This window comes from Elaeis guineensis, chromosome 1 (assembly GCF_000442705.2).
Source record: "Elaeis guineensis isolate ETL-2024a chromosome 1, EG11, whole genome shotgun sequence".
NCBI lineage: Eukaryota > Viridiplantae > Streptophyta > Magnoliopsida > Arecales > Arecaceae > Elaeis > Elaeis guineensis.
In genome coordinates this window covers 55,776,709-55,784,194 of record NC_025993.2, presented here as the reverse complement: position 1 = coordinate 55,784,194, position 7,486 = coordinate 55,776,709, and the positions used below count along the sequence as shown (strand labels likewise).

The window sequence follows — 7,486 nt, the reverse complement described above, 5'->3', positions numbered from 1 at the left end:
TTCAAATTTGAAAGATTTTATTTTCTGTTCACCAAATGTGTTGACTTATTTCACAAACGGATCAGCACATTTCATAAACAGCAATCCTATTGCTAATTACATAACAGAAAATAACTCTATCAAAATAAATCATGAATATTTTTTTAGATCTAATCTAACACATTCATAATAAATTTTAGAATTTAACCTTTACAATTAAGTTCTTTCGTTGCTTCATCTGCATGGAATATAATCGCTCGGCACCCTTACTACCATAGGAGAACCCCATCGAATGGGAGGAGAGGGCCTTTAAACCCTACTTTTCTCCTATGACCAGACGACCATGGCAACCAACCCAATTAGACTACTTGCTACGTTGATCAAGTATATCTAAATATACCAATTTCAAAATTTAAATTTCAAATTTCAAATTTTAAATTTCAAATTTTAAATTTTGAATTTCAAATTTCAAACAAATTTCAAATTTCAAATTTCAAATTTCAAATTTTTGAATTTCAAATTTTGAATTTTAAATTTTGAATTTCAAATTTGAAATTTCAAACAAATTTCAAATTTCAAATTTTGAATTTCAAATCTTTGAATTTTGAATTTCAAATTTTAAATTTTAAAATTCAAATTTTAAATTTTGAATTTCAAAATTTAAATTTAAATTTTAAATTTAAACTTTTAGATTACTACTTAATCTATGGATGCAAATGTATATCATATTTTAAAACCTGCTCTGATACCATTTTAAGTAAATTTCAGTGTAGGGGTAAAATGGTAATTTTAAAACTTTTTTAAAATTATAACTTTATAGTAAAAATTATTAATTAACATATATTAACCCTACACAAGGATCTAAATATGATATATATAGCATACATTTAAATTTGAAATTTAAACTTCTACAGTAAATATTTTACTATTATATGTTCAGAACATATTACCTTCGTGCAAGTAGTCAATTGCTACAGTCTGATCACCGTCAGAAAGGTCTGAATATTACAATGCAGTTATACAGTATGTCTGGCCTCCACGGATCATCCATACGAAGCTTTCGATCTGATCGGCTCCTCATGAATGCTTGTTCATTGTAAAACCCTTTCGATGGCTGATGTTGATCGAACTCCTTCGATCGGTGTCTGTCGACTCCTCGGATGCTTTAGATCATCAGCAAAAGTACTTGAGAGGTTGATGAAGCTCTCTCTGAAGTTTGGTGTTCTCACGACACTCGTAGCTCACCTTCTCACTTTTCGAACCCTAGGCTGAAATCCTAGGATACACTCAGAAAAAAAAACTCTGCGCCCTTTCTGTTTCTTTTCTTTTCTCTTCTTTTCTTTTCTTTTCTCATGCACAGAGCCTTTCTCACATCACCCTTTCTCTCTCAAAAAGTCATGTGCACGCCCCACCTTCTCTTCCCTTTTTAAAATAGTGCAAGACCGCGTCATTACAGCATTTTCACCATGTGAGAGGATAAACCTAGGTGGTTTCTCACTTGAATTCAAATCAAATTTGAATTCAAATGCCAACCAACTAATCATTATCCACTCTTGGCATAAGAAGAAGGGGGCATGGGTTCTTTGTGTGTGGAGAGTTTATACGAGAAACTTTTTCTCATGTAGAGCAAGTGGCGCACAAGTGGATAAGGTGGCGCATGGGATTAGTTGCTCATTCAAATTCAAACATCATTTGAATTTGAATGGCCAACTAATCAATCTTTATCCACTCAAATGGCACACAAGGGAGGGGCATGAGAAGGCTTCTGCATGGAAAAAAATTCACGAGAACTTGTTTCTCATGAATTCAAATAGGTGCAGGTGGGTGAGGTGGTGCAGGGAGATAAGTCAAAGGTGGTTTGAAATTTTAAACCAATCTAATTGAACCAACTTTATCAAAATAGGTTAGGCACAATTAGACTAAGTTAAACCCAATATAATTAGGCTTAATTAGGCTCAATAAAATCTTAATCAAATAAGAAATTGATAAAGCCCAACCCCTGATCAGATCAGGGACCAAACCACCTTGGTAATTAGGTCAACTCTTAACCTAATTGGGTCAAACCCAACTGAATCCAATTCAATTGGACTTGATCCAAAAATAATTACTCAATCAAATTGGGTTAATTAGTAATCAAATCACTAATTAAACCTCTCATAAATACTGAGTCCAAATTCGATGGGCAATCGGGCATCAAAGTCCATCGATATGAAACCTTGATCGAAGGTCCCAAACCAGTGGGACTCTTGACCCCGGTACCCAAAATGTGTGGAACTCATGATCAGAGAATCTTGATTCTTGATCACAGAGTCCCAGACACATAAGACTCAGAGTCCTCAAGTATTAGGACTCTTGGTCGAAGAGTCCCAGTCCAGTGGGACTCTTCACCAGCCATCAGATCAGATAGGAACCTCTAATGTGTGTGACCTTGCAGGTTCGAACCTAAGCCGGTAGCACAGGAACCAATTCCTATACTAATCGAAGTGACCATCTAGCAATGGTACCTGATATTCAGATAGGTCGAATAGTCGCAATCGCAACATTCAGAACCTACGCGAATATGGTTACTGTATAATTCATCCCTTTTGAGCCCTATGTATAGGATGACTCAGGGTTAAACTGTCAACCCTGATCAGATCATCCGAATAGTGCTCAACTCAAACAGTCCTATGACTCCTCACTAGGACTACCCTGGCCAAGATTTTGCTAAATTAAAATATGACTGTACACAGCTTCTGAACTGGAGTGGTCAATCCCATCTTGACACACGCACCGACAAGTCAAGTACTTGACTACACTCAACAGCCTTCCGTCACTGAATTAGAAATTCAGGTAGTCCAGTGCCTAAGTACAGTGAGTTGTTTGCAAGTCACTATGGTAGTCTCAGGTCGGAGGGATAGTTATACCCATATCCCATCGGAGCAAATCTTGACAGTAGAGAAAAGCTCCGGAGTCAGTCACGTTCAGTGCAGATGTACCCTTATATCTCACCTGTATGCCATACCAGTATCTCCACACTCCTTAGTTAAGAGGACAACCAACTCATATGACAGACAATGACCTATGCTTGATAAACATTGTTGTCCTTGGTAACAACGTATCATTTGGTCGCGAGCAGGTTTAAGGACTAAACGATAAATCCTCCTTTGTCAAGTCTAAATAGTCCTAAGGACTTCACCACAACACAGGAGTTCATTAGAAGATGAAATAATTTATGATGAAAAATACCAAAATAATTTTTATTAATTTATAATTCATATACTAATACAAGAAAGAGCACAACCGTCAACAGACTGACGATTGGCTTTGGGACACTATTCCCAACAGGGTGACCCCCTAAGAAGTCCTCATGTTGCATCCCTTCTAATATTCATCCTTTTTATATTTATTCCAAGACTTTTTTCCATAATTTTTATGGAGATCTCCTTCATTTGCCATGGGTAATGTTTTCTTTCAAAAAAAAACTGAGTCTGGAGTCCGACAGTGCTACGCAGGCTCACGGGTCCACTTGAGGGGTCCGGTACCCTGCAGGCCAGGACGGTGGGAGGGTTACAGATGGTATGCAACGGCTGCTACGTTATATCAATAAATTTTGAAGAGATCATGATGGGTGCGATCATACCAGCACTAATGCACCGGATCCCATCAGAACTTCACAGTCAAGCATGCTTGGGCGAGAGTAGTACTAGGATGGATGACCTCTTGGAAAGTTCTTATGTTGCACCCCTTTTAATCTTCATCCTTTTTATTTTTATTTTAAGATTTTTTTTCATAATTTTTATGGAGATCTCTTTCTTCTACCGTAGGTAACATTTTCTCTAAAAAAAAACTGAGTCTGTAGACCGACAGTGCCGTGTGGGCTCGCGGGATCCACTTGAAGGGTCCGATAACCTACAGGCCAGGACAGTGGGAGGGTTACAGATGGTGTGCAACCGCCGCAACGTTATATCAACGAATTTCGAAGAGATTGTGATAGGTGCGATCATACCAGCACTAATGTTCTGGATCCCATCATAACTTCACAGTCAAGTGTGTTTGGACGAGAGTAGTACTAGGATGGGTGACCCCTGGGAAGTCCTCATGTTGCATCTTTTTTAATCTATGCCTATTTTAATTGGGTTAAGTGTTGAACCCGAATCAGAAATCCTTGATGGATCCAATACCCATATATTTAAATATGTCCATTGACATGATTATGAATGATATCATAATTAAGATAACATGAGAAGTTAATTATCATATTTTATAATTGTTATAAATTGCATGTTGAGTGGTTATATACTATGGTACATCCATGTGATGGATGTATGCATGAATGCTTCCATATTTGCTAATTATATAAATATATCTGCAAAAATTGCAATAGGGGCTGAGTGCCCCTGATGCATTGTATAATCAGCTGAATCTTTCTTTTGTATGTTCTAACTATTGATTGAAATTTTTATATATTGATGTAAAATTATAGAAAAAAAATTATTTGAGAATAAATAGAAATTATTTTTTTCTATTTTCAGATAAAGATCAAGCATTTATGGTAGTCTTCATGAAGATAAAAACTGGACTACCAGATATTTGTAAAGCAAAGGGACATTAAGATTGACCATGAGATGGTTCAATCTAGGATGCACCTATGGTTAGACCCATAAATCATCCTATGGCTCGGATGATCTTTTAAAAGTCCATAACCATTAGATTTTCTATATATGCTCTTACATACTGGTAGTTAGAATTAAAATTGTATATGATGTATTTTTTTATAAATATGTTTTGGATGTACATGAGACCTAAGTCCCTCATTTAAATTATATTAAGTCATAATGGTGAAGTGTTAAGAACACTACCCATGCATTCCTTCATGCTAAGCCAGTATTATGTCAAGAACTATAGTAGGCTTGTTGTGCTATCCACAAAGCTTACTGTGGGGACTGATTTGATACTGTCTTGGTGCATAATGAAGCTAATGATACTTAGCTCATACTAAGTCAATAGAGTATGTCAAAAACTGTAGTAAGTTTATTGTGCTATCCACAAGACTTGCTATAGAGATTGATATGATGTTGACTTAGTGATACTTATGGCATATTTTGGTAGTGCTGCCTTGTTGTGCTATCTACAAGAATAGTATTATTCAGATATGACTATATAGGATTGAAGGGTATGACTTAACTAATATACTATAGTTTGTTGTGCTATCCACAAGGCTATAAGTATTTTAGAGGCAAAAATTATATTGAAAGTTACATGAGATGTAATTGGTAAAAAGTTACCTACCTTTGAACTCATAGGAGCTTGTTGTGCTATCCACAAGGCTTTTTATGAGGAATTGGGATCTCAACCCTGCTAAAGAACTAGAGATATATTTTCTCATTTTCATATTTGAGAGCTATGAAATTCGTTAAATTAGTAGGAGACACATTTAGATAAAAATCTTGTCTAAATTGTGAATGTCATCATGAGTAGTCCTTTTATATTCTTATATATTTATCTGCATCTTCACTATCACTGTATGATAGTTTTGATGTTCTAAAATGGATCGAACTTCATGAACTGGTTGAGAAATCTGAGAATAGTTCTCATATAGGTGATAGTTTCCTATTCTCCTGATTTCAATTTGTTCAGAGATGATACTCTAAATAAGATAAAACCACATATGCAATATGATGGGATGACAGTATGACTGTCAAATGTATCCTAATTAACTTGATCATGTGATTAAGTCATTATCACAGATGCTGAGTTAATCCAAGATTTGATCCTACTAACTCTCCTGGAATCCTTCTTTAGTATCTCCTAGGAGAAGAAAGGTGAAGAATGTCTTCACCATAGGTGTCTATTATCATTACAGTAATAATGTGAAGGAAAGCATGGTGGGTGATGTGCATGTATTTTTAAAATTTTGTAGTGAAATATATATAGATTAAATAATTTAATCTACAATACATACATAGATCAAATCTAAATCATCATATAAGATCTATGACATAAACTAATATGTATGTATGCACATCTGAAATCTAGAATTCAACAAGTATAGAATATATATCTAATTTATATTTAGATCATATCTAAATATTAATTGAGATCAAAACCCCATATCTCAGTGCAGATAGTAGATCACCATATCTAAAATTTATAGTAAATGGTTCTTCATGATGCTTGGCAACCGTACACGTGTCCGACCTCTACGGGTATCCACACGAAGTCCTTATGCTGATCGATCTCCCTGAAAGTGCTAGCTCGTGAAGACACCATCCTTTGGCTGATCTAAGAGGAACATGATGAAGATGAAAAATAAGGAGACTCTCTCCTTTTCTTTCTGGATCCATGCATTTGATCTCTACAATAGAGATCAAGAGAAGAACGCTTTCTTCTCAATTTATCATGCATAAGAGAGAACCTTTCTCTCTTCCTTGCATGCCCTTAAGAAGAACTTTTCTTCTCTGAGAGAAAAACTATTCTTCTCTCTTCTTTTCTCTTTTTCTTCTTCATCTAGAAATCTAGGAAGCCTCAAACACTCAACCAAATTTTTTTGATATTAATCCTCTAAATCCTCATGTAAAAACTAAGATCTAATTTGATTTTTATTTAGAAAAAATTAGAAAAAAAATCTGAAAGTATAACTCCTTCTTCAAGGCTGCGTGCAAGAAAGAAGACCCATTTTCTTCCTTGATCTTGAACTCCAGAAAGCCCCAAATGCTCAATCAAATTTTTTTAGTATTTTTTCTCTAAATTTTTATATAAAAAATTAGATCTAATCTAATTTTCATTTTAAAAAAAATTAAAAAAAAATATGGAAGAAGAACTCCTTCTTCAAGGCTGCGCGCAAGAAAAAATGACCTTTCTTCTTTCTTCTCTTTTTCTCATTGGGAAGATCTTTTCTTCTCTAATTTTTTGCTGTATTGTTGCTCCATGAATTAATTTTGATGATTATAAAATATTTGAGGGAGTTACTAATGATTTTGGCTTGAAAAAAGATTTATTGTATTTTAGGGGCAAAATCATAATTTTATCAAGTTTTGATTTGAAAGCTTCAAGAGCAAGAACAGAAGATTTGTGATCTATTGAAGATAATTTTATATTTTTTAGATGTATATTTTGAGAGAAAATCAAGTTTAAAGAAAAGGGTTGACCCCTAGGGTCGATCCCTATCAAAAGGGGCTGAACGACATGCTATTTTTGGCTGGCACACCCAAAGGGGATGACCCTAGGTTGACCTCTGTTGTCTATGCAAGTCAAAGATACAGAACAGTCACTTTCTATTCTGCACCACAGAGATCGACCCCAGGGGTCGACCCCTGTGCAGGGGACGACCCTATGAGTCGACCGCTGTGATGGAAAATCTCCGTAATGGCTAATTTTTTAGCTCAGTTTGATAGTATTTAATACTCATTTAATGCACTCCAATGGCTCTAATCCTACCCAAATTTCTCTCCACCATCTATTGAAGATATAAAGGCACTTAAAGGAGGGAAAAAGAGAAGAGATTGAAGCATTCATTTCAGCCCTA

The 7,486-nt window shown here is 35.3% G+C and overlaps 1 non-coding gene and 1 pseudogene across 1 annotated transcript; both read left to right on the top strand.

Moving 5' to 3' along the window:
• The first annotated feature begins 3,587 nt into the window (after nt 1-3,587).
• Nucleotides 3,588-3,706, top strand: LOC114913356 (5S ribosomal RNA). Its single transcript, XR_003799382.1, has one exon. It is a non-coding gene; the product is annotated as a 5S ribosomal RNA (ribosomal RNA).
• A 247-nt stretch (nt 3,707-3,953) lies between these two features.
• LOC114913357 (5S ribosomal RNA) lies at nt 3,954-4,071 on the top strand (annotated as a pseudogene).
• The last annotated feature ends 3,415 nt before the right edge of the window (nt 4,072-7,486 follow it).